Source organism: Pyxicephalus adspersus, chromosome 1 (assembly GCF_032062135.1).
Source record: "Pyxicephalus adspersus chromosome 1, UCB_Pads_2.0, whole genome shotgun sequence".
Taxonomy (NCBI): Eukaryota; Metazoa; Chordata; class Amphibia; order Anura; family Pyxicephalidae; genus Pyxicephalus; species Pyxicephalus adspersus.
In genome coordinates, this window is record NC_092858.1 from 113,818,123 (window position 1) to 113,832,666 (window position 14,544).

The following is a 14,544-nucleotide window of genomic DNA, read 5'->3' on the forward strand; positions in this document are numbered from 1 at the left end:
GGAATCCTAAGAGATGGAATAAGACCTCCAAATTCAAAGATTGTTGTAAAAGCCCTCCAAGATTATGGACAGATACCATTAAAGTTCAAATAGCAGATCCATATTTTAGAGTATTGAGGTAGATAGATAGATAGATAGATAGATAGATAGATAGATAGATAGATAGATAGATACTTAAATAACAATATATACATTTGTTTACTTTATTAAAAACCTGGAAAGGCTAAAAAAACTTGTAATTTTTGACAAGAAGTAATCCACAACTGTACAGGACTGACTGGAATTTGATTGTGGAAGTTTTGAGGGCTCTTGAAAATTAAAGGTAAGTTTTTGTTTTTTGTTAATGAAAGTTCCACTTTAAGTCAACGTCTGTGAATATTCTCGTTTATCCAGGTCATGGTATATTTAGCAGTAGTGTGTAACATTGAGCTAGACTTCTAGAGTTCTAGTAAAATGAAAGCATTTCAATGCAAATGCAAAAACTCACATTTGTGAGGATTTGGTTACAATTCACCTTAAACATTTAAATACTACTTTACATTGTAGTCTTTTGTATGTTATGCTCTAATGGATATTTGCCCAAGATTCCTCTCCTGTGTGAAGTAGCAGGTGGAAGACTCACCTGTGAGATAATTAATGAAGAAGCACTAAGGGTGGGGATATAACATAGAGCCAGGAGCTCAGTCAGTAGCTTAACTTGGAGAGGCACAGACAAGGGTCTGTGAGGGCTCAGCTTGTCTTGGAGAGACACAGACAGGGGTTTGTGTCAGTGCAGCTCTATTTGGAGAGAGCTCTGTTTGGAGACACAGCCAGGTGGACTGTGTGAATGAACTCAAACCTGAGTAAAAGGTTGCTGAAAGCTTGGTTTTGAGCTGACGGGGAGAAGCCCTCCAGCTGATAGACAGGGACGTCTGATGTATAGTAAGTGCCAGGCGAGGTTTTCTTTTGCTGTTTTGTTATTTTATATGCAACCTTCAATAAACCTGGCTGCAAGCCAGCTTAACACTTATACCTCGATGTAATATGAGTTGGATGAACCAGACAACTGTCCTTTGACCCCAGCAAAGGCAATCCTGAGCTTAACCCCCCACAATAGATAGAGCACAAACAAATATAACATTTATAGCACCGAAATACTATGCAGCTTTGTACACAATCCATGCTCATGTCACTAACTGTCCCTGTGAAGGAGATCCCAATCCAATGTCCCTACCATTTTACTGTTTATAATAGTAAATAATTTTAGGTTTAATCTTTAAACTTACCTTCTTCTGCATTGGCTTCTTCGTCACCTAGCAACGAAAAAAGAAAAATGTATTTTCTATCAGATTGTCAAAAATTTTACAGAACAACTGAACTGTCCTGACAAATTAACCAGCACAGCCAACATTTATGCAGTAATAACTCATTCAATAATAAAGCATCCAGGACCTGTCATCACTGCAGGAATCATCTTCACTATTTGGCAGAGTTACTGAATAAAACTAAGGATCTTAAACAACTAAGGGTTTACCAAAATAATAAAGAAATAGTTGGGAAAAACTGCTATAGTGTATTAATCAGCAAAATTGTGCAAGGCTTAAAGTTGAGTTCCATGCAAAATACAAAATTCTCAAAACAAAAGAATATTTAGATTTTTTTTTAATTTCTCTGCATTTGTAAAGAATGTACCTGGTGATCCTGCAAGTCTTTCTGTTCTGGTTCTATTTCCTGTGTTCATCATGATATTTTTCAGTTCCACTACTGAATATGAAGAATTGTTGTACCCAAATAGCTATGCCATCTTCTCCACCTAGCTTTGAAGTGCAGTGTAAGGCTGGGGGGAGGGAAGGTCATAGTTTACCTACAGCCCCCCCACTGCCTGGCAGAAATCAGAGTTTAGGGGGCTGTGAATTAGTACTGCATAGCAGTGGTATACTAATAATTAGCATTTCCTGTTATAAACTATTGGGGGCTTGCTCATAATAGTAAGGTGTATCTCTAGATAAAATGATTCCTCTAGTTTTGGATAAAGTAGGAACTTTTTGAATCCGTTTTATTTTTTCAGTTTCTGTCTTGTAACAGAGATTTTTCTTGACTTTGTGACACAGGAACAAATACTGCACTGCAACCCTTTTTCTAATAAGTAAGGCTTCTGTAATGCAATGCACTTTAGCCCATTGACCTATGCTTAAAAAAGTCAGAGATGCTACATTTTGGGTGGATTGACCAGCATTAGGTAAATTGGATAAAAACACACCATATTACAACTTCAATCAAAATTAGGCATACAATCCAAAGTTTAAACACATAAATAGGTACAGCTGTTTTACCTGCCAAAGATTTGTAATTATATTCATCCACTCCTCAGATTTGCACTACCTTGCTAGACATTACAGCCAAGTTTGCTGATTGAATACATCCTGCAGTAACTGTAACTCTAGCCATTTTTTTCTTTGGAATTGTGGAGAATTCAACCAACCTTTTTCTGTTTCTTCTTCTATTTCCTCCTCTTCATTTGTCTCATGTACTGCAAATATTATATACCAGATATTTATCGTTCTCCCCTCTCCCTTCGTCATAAAGCAGAATGGTGCTTTTGTTGTTGGAAATCGTGGGATTGTGAAAGATCCTTTCCAATTACAAAATTTTACATGTGTATGTAGCCTTCTTTTAGAAGCCTGAACAAAACCTTTTTACATTTAAATATGGCATTATAAAAATGATGATCAAGTTTTTAATAATGGAGATTAGGAGAGTGGAGAACATTTTTTCATTTTTCACTTAAAACCTTGAGAGGGAACAGGGGTCCAATAACACAAAACCAAAGACCCAACATGCCCAAGGCATGATTACATAATGAGCAGCCCTGGCATGAAATGTTGTTCCACTTACTCCACTTACTTGCAATCCTTAAAACTTTCAGTACCCCCAGTCCCACCATCCCAGAAATAATAGCAAAGGCCCTCATCACATATAAGTTACATTCAGGTCTCCTGCATTACACAAAGGGCACAAATCCAGGCATTCTAAAAAGCACTGGGACTCCTGGTACAAGTGATGGAATACAAAATGGATTGGTCCATTTAGCTTGAAAAGGTTTGGAAGCCATAAAGATATTATATTGCTTTTACTCATTCCCCTACATGTACCGCAGTTCCCTGCTAAGACCATAACACCAAATACACATTCTTAATCAATTCGCAGTCCATGGCCTCAGCTTATTAATGGATACAGTACAGTTTTTACTATTTTAAATATGAAGTAAAAAGAAAAGAAGAATAAAATGGGGGGAGGGGGCAAAAAGTTGTAGTAAAACAGAGAGGGGTCAGTACAAGGGCAATATGAAAAAAAGGAGTGAAAATGAAAATATGGAGTGAGAAGGGGTAACCACTAAAACAAGAACTACAGTAAAGAACAATGCTGATTATTATTTGAGACAAACAAGGATAGACCCAAAAGTAGTTTTTGTCCACAATGTACAGCATATTGCAAACCCAGTGTATGGGCCCCAGAGGAGTAGAGCAACAAAGTCCAGTCTTCCACAGCAACCACAACTGTGATCAGTGGTATGCTTTCTAGACCAACCAGAAGGTAATGAATCATGTCAGAAGACCATTACTGAGAGTAAAGCCTACTAGGCAGGATTCCCTGAGGCACAAAAAAATCTATTGATCTCAATCAGGCAAGAGGTTTCCCAGCGGTTTGGTAGTCGAAAATGCCACCCCGGGTTGCTGACCATGAAAACCAATGAGAATACCACTGATGCCAGGAAGAGTCTCATTATATCCAAATTTAGGCAAGGTTGGAGATTGCATTAGCTATATTGTTCACCTTGTAAGCAGCCTGCGTTGTGACCTAGTGGACCTCATGACCAGGTGGCCTTCAGCCCAGTAAGCATGGCCTCGAGTTTGCAACATGTGGAAAAGACCTATAGTTGGTCTTCCTTGACAGCAGGGACACAGCCAGAGTGCCTACGGATAAAGAAGTGAAATACCCAAAGATATGGACCCTGATTTATGAAAGCTCTCCAAGACTGGCGAGAATACACTTTCATCAGTGAAGCTGGGTGAACCAGAAAGCCTGGAATGGATCTGGTCCAGGATTTAAAACAATTGCTAGCAAATTATTTTTAAAAATCCATTTCATGTTTTCTGGATCACCCAGTTCACTTCTGAAAGTGTATTCTCTCCAGCCTTGGAGAGCTTTCATAAATCAGGGCCATAATCTTTGCCCATAGCACTACAAAGCTAACCAGCCCAGTGCAATTGAAAAAAGACTGTGAAGCTTTTGCATGCATTGTACAGCACCTTACTTTAACCTTACCTTATTAGGTTGTTATTCTGGGTGGTTTTGTCCCTAGTGCAGCAACCTCTCAAAGTTAGTAAGTTATGTGCAAGGTAAGTCTACACATTCTATCAGCCATTAGTGGTAGGACTCCAATTTTTGAGAGCCCAGAGGAGAAGTTTCGTCGCTGGGGGGCAGTGGGAGCTCCCCATAAATGTGGACTCATATTGCCATGCCCAGGCCTCCCCCCATTCCCCCTGTATATTTAAATTAAAATGACAAAGTCACAATGTTGTAAAGAATCCTTAGGAAGGATGTCCAAAATGTAAATGTAAATGGAATGTAAAGGCTGTAAAGATAAAAAATAGCAATACCAATATATTGTTTACATAATACTTACATACGAATGAGCACAAAATTCATGTATACAGTACTTACGGAAAAATTGTGCAATTTATGGAAAATTAGAGAAAACAATTACCTTCTTCTTCTTCCTCCTCCTCTCTGTAATAAAGAAATATAAAGATTAGGAAGAACTATGAGCTAACCGAAAATGAATATTATGCAGCAAGTACAAAAATGTAAATTTGTGTTTTTTATTTGCAATAAAAAATATGTACAGTGGAAAAACAATACTTGTAAAAAGCCCTTTGAATACTGCTTTAAGCACTTAAAAAACTTAAATAACAGCTGTGAGCCTGCTATGGCGGAATTTTGGAAGGATTTTTGTTGGAATGAATGCCTGTCTGAATGATGGTCTGGTAACAGGTTCTTTTTGACATGTACCTGTATTTCATTTCATTTAACGAAGAGGCATAAGAGGGATTTGGCCTGATTCACCAATAACTGGTATAAAAGCTTTTCAAAAATCATTTCCCCTGGGGCACTCGATAGGAAAGTAAATAAAAAATGTTGGCCCCTGGATATCCCTGCTATTTAAAGTACTGTAAGTGGCAGTTGTTACATATTATTATTTAGATTTGATTTAAAGAGAAACTAAACTTAACACTGCAAAAAAAAAAAATACACTTACCTTCAATCCCACAGGGCAATCCGATCCCTCCAGGGGTGTCCTGCATTGGGTCCCGCGTCGTCCTGGCATCAGTCCCGGAGCTGCCATCATCTCTTCTTCTTCCTGTCCTTCTTCCTATGTCACCTAGGAAGTTTGTCTACCCTTTTATGCAAAGTGAAAATTCTGAGTTTAGGTACGCTTTAGGCACTGATAAGCCAAATATGAATTTTTTTTAAGTCAATGCAATGAAAGATGGCACTTGTGCTCAGAATATATATCTACTGCCAAAACATAAGCAGCTATGAAAATGCTAAAAGGATTTCTGAGTAAAGGATATCGATCCCCGCACAATAAAAAAAACAGTCCCATCAAACCCAAAAAGGGCTCGATTTACTAAATCAACATAGGTGGTTCCTATATAATTCTGTTGGACCCAGCAAAGGGACTTATCCTCTTGCAAGTGAAATTTTGGTGAAAATTCCCTTTGTAAAGAATCATGTGCATGGAGATGTATAAAAGAAACAAAGAAAAAACAGGATTTTTGCATGTTTAAAGTTAGCAGAGATTCAGAAGTTAAGAGAAATATCCTTTGCAATGGCATAATTGACTTGTCTGAGAAGACGGCTATGTCACATGTAGGCTTATGCAAAAAATTGTTTAGACCAGCCGTTTTGACCTTTTTAACATGGGGGAAACTTTGAAATAACTTTCAGATCTTCTATAATTACTATATCCACAGCTCACAGTACATTAGCATAGTGGCCTCCTACATTGCGTGGCACGTAACAAGGAATCCACTGTTACCCAAAAAGATCACTGATTTAATTTAAACTGACCTGAGAGGCTCACATTTCTCATGGCTTAAAGAACCGCTAGCAGCTTCTGAAGGAACTGGTTCAAACTAATGTTAGTATATTTGTGCAGGTTCATTAAAAATATTTAAAATTCCACCTATTTATCTTTATTTCCTCTCCCTGTGCTTGACTGCACAGTTTAAAGGTCATGGTTCACCTAAGGATTGACAGTTATAGCTCTATAAACTGCTGTCTTCCACTGTCTCTGCAAAATAGAATAACATTTAAGATGGACAGTTGTTTGTTTTCCTTTGTTATTTAAAACACCAATGTACTATCCGCAGCTGGCAGACAGTGTATGATGACTATAAAACACAGTTATTAAAAGAAAGCAATTGTCAGACATTAGTTGTCCTCCCACCACTTACTCAAGTTAAACAGTCAGGTTCAGACAAAGAGCAGCCATAAATAAAGAGGGAAATAAAATGCTTAATAGGCAAGCCTGTAAAAGTTACATTTTTATTATTGAGGTGGATACTGATGCCACTTATTCATCTGCACTGGAATCCACTAACCAAGGGAAAATTGCATTTTTGTCTGTCCCAAAAGTAATCTAATTGTACTTATGAAGGAGCAAGTGATGTCTCTGTGATATCACTTCATCTTGTCTTAGATGAACACATCTTAGAGCAAATGGGGGAGCTGTCTGACTTACTGTCAAATAGAGAAAGTTGTAGCCCATATAGACTTAACAAAAGCAGCATTTTTCCAACCTTCCTATACTATTTTTCTGGCCATTATGCTGTTTTAATTGTTAATCTAACAATCCAATTATGGAATGTATTGGAAAGGGTTCACTCAACCTATCCAAGCTTGGAGATGGGGTGACGGAAGGCAGCATAAAAAGCTTTTGTCTGCACCTTAAAGAAATGCCCCACCTAACTGGAGAGTCTCATATTCCCCGAAGGTAGGATTTGCCCTGTAAATAAAACCAGAACATCAGGATGCAATACCTGACACCACTCCCTATTGTTAAAATGCTTATAAATGGAGGCTAAAAAATGAATGTACACGAACTAATAAAATGCCAGACAAATGATTAGTCACACATGAAAAAAAAAAATATTTCTGAGAATTCTACTCATAAGCAGATAGTACCATGGCAGTATGCCAAAATATGTGCATTGCTGATGATGTTTCTGATTCACTACTATCTCACAGACTTTCACACAAAGGAAGAGAAAAGATAGGGTGGAGTATAGAACAGGCTGAAAGAGGGAGGTGTGACACAGTAGACATGATGTAGGTGTGAGTGTTCCTGACAAAGACCTTAAATCTAAGATTTTAACTCTTCATTGATCCCTGAAAATTATTCAAAGCTATGCTGCAGACATATTGTTGTTTAGCATACTGTTTTCTGTATCTGTGTAATCTTTGTATGTCCTTGGTGGCTGAGTAAACTATATATAAGTAGAACCTTAACCAAGACACTTTAGTGTGGATATGGAACCCCAGTCAGGTTCTTTGTGGCTGAATTAGGCAGATTATGCATATTTGTATTCATATGATGACTTTTAGGGTCATGTCGGATGGGTGATTTTGTAGCAGTGATTTTTCACAGGTATAAATTGCTATTAAGGAAAAACAGCAGTATCTAGCTGAGCCATAAAGGGCAATGCAAAGCAATAGTCATTGGCATTAGCTTGTTGGTGGTGTAAAATGCTGCTCAAACTGTATGAACTTTGTATGTCACTGTTTTTGCTATGAGCAATTTATTTTTAATGAATCAAATGCTTTCTTGAACATTGTAAACATTGTATAAATTAAAACACACTTCATCGCATGCAAGACTATCAACAAAATTTGATACTTATAGCAATCAATCAGCTTTAGCACATTCACCATCAGACCCACGATTCATAAGGTATGTTTCTATTACCAAGCTTGAAAGTGCTATGGGATTCCTATTTCATTATAAAAGAGTGCCAAACATGTTTATAAAATGGTTATATTTTACCCTAAGCTAATAAATGGGTGATAAACCATCATTAGCTTTTGCACTGAATAAAAAGCAAACAAGAGTTAACTCTTAACTCCAACCCAGTTATAAGCTATTTAAGCAACAGGCCTATTGCATCTAAAAAAAAACAGTTTATTATTTATTCACAACTCAAATAACCACTGAAGAATACTTGACATGTCGTCTATTGCCTAAAGTCATCCAGTTCCCATTACACACACACAATCAAAATAGCAGCAAAGGATAGTACAAGAAGAAGTAGACTAGATGCAGTTGATGCAGTGTACAATACTGTATATTACATTGGCATGTCTCCCTCTGCTGTCTGTCAAAAGCAAAAACAAGCAGAGACTTTACTGTGTACGTAATAAACTTTTTTGTCATGTGATCTTCTTTGCCATGGTGTCCTCAAACCCTTAGGAGTAAAATAATATGTGTGTGGGAGTTAAACATTCCTCTTTTGTGATCATAGGAAAGAATTGAAGGTATCGTTATTGGTGACAGTGGGAGCAGAAAGACTGTGACTGTATTGGCATTATTATTATGACACAGTATTTATATAGCTCCAACATATTACGCAGCTCTGTACAAAGTCCATAATCATGTCACTAGCTGTCCCTCAAAGAGGCTCACAATCTAATGTCTCTAACATAGTCACATGTCTTTAATACAGTCTAAGGTCAATTTTGGGGGGAAGCCAATTAACCTAACTGCATGTTTCTGGAATGTGGGAAGAATCCAGAGTACCCGGAGGAAACACACGCAAACACGGGGGGGACCTGCAAACTCCATGCAGATAGTGTCCTGGCCAAGATTCCAACCTGGGACCCAGCGCTGCAAAAACCGGAGTGCTAACCACTGAGGCACCATGCTGACCATGAAAGGAATAGTTACGTTTACTGGTGCCAGTGTGAGGAATGGTGCCTATCATTGGTGTCAGTGTGAGGAATCTTGCCCCATTGTTGGTGTCAGTGTTGACCAACTATGTTCCATCATGCACCCATCAAAACTTTTCAAGCATCACTGATCAGATGCTGGATAATATATAATGCTGGTGCATGAATACTTTGTGTTCCAGCCCTCAACGCTCACTGCCATTCTACATTCAGCTCTATCAGCATAATTGTGTATGGGGCCATATTTTTGTATTGGCCACTTAAAGTCAAGCAGCTAGCCATTGTTTTAGAAACTCTGCTTCAGCCTTTTTGGGTCTGATTGACTTCAGGCAATACCACCAGTACCTTCTGTTAGAAACTCTTACTATAAACCAGGATATGAGGCAAGGATTGGTAATAGTTATTTGTCCGTCCCAGTTCAACAATCTACTGTGCATGAGATTGATAGCTTAATGTAGACAGGTCCTCTTAAACTATGTACATACATAAGATAATTGTCACCCTAAACACACAGTTGTCCTCATCTTGGGCAAAAATTTGGAATATGTACAGAGGTCCCCTAAAGTTGTTCATCAATCCTTACTGGTGGATTGATTAACAACCTATCAAGAACAAGTACTGTACTTTTCCATGGAGGCCAATTTGTTCCCCTCTCTATAGAACAGATTGGCGCTGTGAGTACAGTGCTCGTTTGATCATCTGTCACTGGAAATTATCACAAAAGATTGTTTCCAGAAAAGTGATCTAATGTCTATCTGACATCTGTGGAGGGTTTTTAAATCCACCTTTAAGCAGATATTAGAAAATCTGTAACTTTTTATATGTTCTGCAAACTCCAATGTCAACAGCTTGCTCACATTGCTCTGGTATAACCTCAACAAAGATCTTAAATTACTCTGTAATAATAATAACTGTAGCATTCTGTATATTACCTAAATGAAAAATCACACTGGGAGAGTGGCCACACACAGTTGTGCCAACATCTGAAAATGTAACTAGGAGACATTAAATTTTGTTTTTTTATTCACATGCTTCAAAAAAGTTTACTATTTTTTTTTTTTGCCATAATGTAGTTTTAGCTGTAATGGCATGCAAATGTAAAAAAAATCTGATGACATATGAACATTGCGTGATGTGATGAGCGACATGCACTACATACCTTATTCTACATTTTTTAGTACATTCTAAAGCAAACAAAAAAGAAAAAAATACATACTCATATTCTTCTGTTATTTCCTCTGTATCTGACATGGTGTAATCTGGTTCTGAAAAGAGGAAAAGCATTAGAGACATTATAATTATTTTTTACTTAATTGTCTGGTTTTAATGTACTGTATTTACCAGTAGAACATTTGGTGGTGCTGCATTATCTGAGGAATACATTAACAAAACATACGAGAATTAAAGGATATATATAAAAAAAATCCTACAATAACACTTCTGCTATATATGAATGATGAACAAAGATCATTTTTGGATACTGCAAAAGAATGTTAGCACAGAAGTTGTCATTTTATTTCAAAAGTAAACCTGTCATTAGATAAATATGACTTTATTTATAACTTTTATTTAAAAATTGTAAATGATTGGCTGATTTTCCAAACCAATAATGCCAGTATCTTCTGAATCTTTCTTGTTTTTGGACAGTTTAGGGGAAAAAAAATCAGTATGACAGCCACATGGTTACCTTTTTTAAAAATGTTTTGCCAACGGCAGTCACTGTGTTTGCCTCATGAAATGTAAAAAAAAATCTTTTACGAGAGGGATGGTTAAATAATAATAAAAGGCTGAATATGAAATCTGTAATGAAAACTAACATGATAACTGAGTTGTAACATATTGATAGATTCATGAATGAAATCTAGTTCAAGTACCTATAATATCTACATACTCACATTAATGTGAATTCTATTTCTATAACCCTTATATTTGTTTGACCTGATTTATTCTAAGCCATGTTCTTATATAGTGCTCATTTATGGTTCTGTTCTAAACTGTATTTGAAGTTAAGTCTTAAGTCTAGGATATGATTGAAGGCACAGATGCAAGGCAGATATAAAATTATTAAATCAATCTAAAACTAATAAAACCTCTTAGCACTCTGGCCTTTGCAGGGCTAGATCACAGATTCATGTCTGGGCCAGAGCATGGAATTCTCCCTGTGTTTGCGTGGGTTTCCTTACACATTCTAAAAACATGCAGTTAGGTTAATTGGCTTCCCCTCCAAAACTGCCCTTTTTTTTGCTTGTGCTATATAAATACTAGGAAAAAAAAATTTGCTGGTTCAGAAGCAGTATTTTTGTTTTCGCCCTATTTTGATGAATTCCATTTATACTTAAGAACTCTGTTATTTGTATAGCAATAAGGTAATCTTTATGATCTAGTCCAATGGAACATTCATCTGTCTAGTATATGCAGTAATGAAGCAAATTGAAATCAAATTAGTTGCTGGAGTTTACCGCACTCTTATTCAGATTTTGAATAAACATCTTGGTGAACATGGGTTTATTAGTTTGCTTCAAAATACAACAAGAAAAATCTCCTTTAGGTACATTGACATTCGGTTATAAGCTTGTTTGAGTGACAGTTAGTGAGATGACTTTTGATTTTTGTAAAATGCTGCGTTAAAAGAAGGGCAGCACTATAAAAATTGAAAATATTATTAATCTTGCCTTTCCTATGTCCTTCTGTGAAAGAACACTTTCCTTTTAAAGCATTTGTTATCAGCCTGTTATTATGGAATCTCCTTTTATAGCTTTTCTTGTAGACAGACCATTATCACAAAGGTGGCAGGGAACATTCCTTCCTTATCACATTGAATATTTAACCTTCTCACTACCAGTGAGTTTAGCTCTATCCCTTGTACTACAAGGCCATAATAATATAAAGGTGGCTCTGTTACTAAATATTTATAGCACCATATTCTCCTTTGCTTTATGTTACATAATCAGATATGGTGAAATGGGCCAGAGACATGCAACTCTAACCACTGGCACATAACAATTAGGCTTTAGGATTATTGTTAGTGCTAAAAAATATATTTATACAATGTAGGGCTTGACAAGTATTGAGAAAGAATAACCTCACAGATTTATTTGAGGTGGACCAAAAGGAATAAAAAAGTTCTCAAACAAAGCAGTGAATAGCACAGTAGGGCTGTTATTGCATTGCACAGATTCCATAAACAAGGGATTTTTGGCTATGTAGATACTCTGCTTGATGAAATATACACACAAAAAGTTTGGTTTATAGAAAATATGCAGTCTTTTGGCATAGAACCATTTATTCAAAACTGCATACAGATGTTTCAGGCTTGATGGACATTATAAGTGCAATAAATGCAGCAGTGGTTTTGGTTGAGGAAAACAAAAGGATGATTTGCTTGATCCCACCTAATCTGGACAACAAATCTATACATTGCAGGGACATGACAGAATATAAAGGGTAAATCTCCACTTGTGATAATAATATGAATTTGGTAAGTAGTAGTTACTCTTCTCCCAATAAAAACTTTTAGTCTGCATGCCTTCTAATTATGACAATATGCTAAAAAAAAGTTCAGTGTACAGTTTTTTTGTCATTCAACTAGCCCACTATGATATGGCAAAATGTAACCATTCATATATCTAAAGGTGTATATTTCTCATGTGTTGTCCGACCAAATTTGTTGAGAATCTCTTGGAGCTGCCCAGATCATCACAAACAGTTTTAACATGCCTGAAATTAATATACCATTCATGCCAATATTAGAATTTTTCTCTCAGCAGCCCCTAAAAAGTTAGTATATGTTGGTGTTATCTGGGATGCTTAGGAGTTAAAGATCTCTTGAATTATGTCCAATGGTTTTGAGCAAAATATATGAAACCTAGTTGTCCACGCCATACATTTTTTAGTTTCCAGATTCAGTGTAACTTTCATTTTATTAGAATCTGTTGGAAAGTGTGTCTTTTTAAGCTCCTAAAAAATGTCAGTTATTGTTGGTGGCAAAGTATATAAAAAGTTTGCACACCACTGGTTTAGGGCACCAATTTTTTCAATACATTATCAATTTAAAAAATGAAATCAGATTTACAACTAAAAAATAGTAATATAATAATTCTTAGAATGATAATGCTAACCAATCAACTGTAACTATGAAGAAATACAATCATTATGTAGAGAAGGTAACAAGTACAAATTTATGATGCAACTGTGCTTATATTTAAAAGTGAAAACATGTAGAAAGATTGTATTAAATATGCAGTATGCATTAAAGTTGACTTACCTGTAGCAGTTCTTTTATGGACTTAACGTTTGAAAGAGGTCATGCAGATCCTAAACCTCTGCTGCAGGGATGTGTGGAGTAAGTGTCAGTGATAATATAGGCAATACTTTGAAGGCTGGCTCAATGTTTCTATTCCCGGTTATCACTAAACCACTTCACAATCCAGGATTTCCACCATATAAGTATATCCATAGCCTCAACAGAAGCATTCTTGCTGAACCATTGATAGTCAAAAGGATAGGATGTAAATTAAGCTTAGCAGACATGTTGACTTTATATGGAATACTAAAAAGCATGCCAGCTAAGACTTTTAATAATAAGAAACAAATACAATATTCTGATCATAATTTGAAATTGTTTTTGTTTTTTTATATTTGGTTTTATGTGCAGGTATCAGGTATATTTACATCCTTTTAACATAAATTTTTTTTATTAGTCAAACAGTACATATATGCTTAGGATGGCATTATATATCAAATACAAATCAAATATAATAAATATTTATTTGGTTATGTATTTTTGTAATGCTACAACATTACTTGCTAGTTTTAAAGTGAAATCCTTTTTTACCACCAGTATTGTCAGGTTATGCCACCCTGCCACACACTTGCCTTTTAATAGTTCCCTTTGCAGCCCACTACAGGCATTTTTTTTTAATCAACCCCTCCATGGATCACACAGTTGTGTTATGTTTAAATCAACTCCAAAACAAAAGGCCTGATTTATTAAAGTTGTCCAAGGCTGGAGAAGGTAAACTTTCATCAGTGAACCTTGGTGATCCAGCAATCCTGCAACAGATCTGGTCCAGGATTGAAAACATTTGCTAACAAATAGCAAATTACTTTTAAGAAAATCATTCCAGGTTTTCTGGATCACTGGCTTCACTGATGAAAGTTTAATCTTTCCAGCCTTGGGGCTTTAAAAAAAATCGAGCCCTATGTGTGTAAAACACATTTAGTAAAATAGAAATCATTATTTGTACACCTCACATCATATGTACCATGCCTATATAAGTTACTGACTGGGTCACCAAGTAAATATTAAGCAAAAGAAGGCTGAAAAAGGAAAACTAATGCAGCATCACATTTAAAGATGGGTAAGCTATTTTTCTCTTGTGCTTAAAAAAAAGTAAACTGTAGTGTAATGTGTGTAACCATGGATAGCTTGACACCTCACTTTAAACGAACCACAATATTCTACTGTAAGAGCAAGAAACTAGTGCTTAGGATCACTATCAATCTTGGTGATTGCCAGCGAGTAGGAAATGTTTTATATATGCTGTCTGGCTCTTT

General features: G+C 36.2%; 1 long non-coding RNA gene across 1 annotated transcript; it reads right to left on the minus strand.

Moving 5' to 3' along the window:
* Positions 1–1,265: 1,265 nt before the first annotated feature.
* On the minus strand, positions 1,266–13,371 carry LOC140339613 (uncharacterized). The gene is made up of 5 exons (XR_011922493.1): positions 13,253–13,371; positions 10,205–10,253; positions 4,748–4,770; positions 2,462–2,509; positions 1,266–1,292 (listed from the first exon to the last, which is right to left on the minus strand). It is a non-coding gene; the product is annotated as an uncharacterized lncRNA (long non-coding RNA).
* Positions 13,372–14,544: the final 1,173 nt, after the last annotated feature.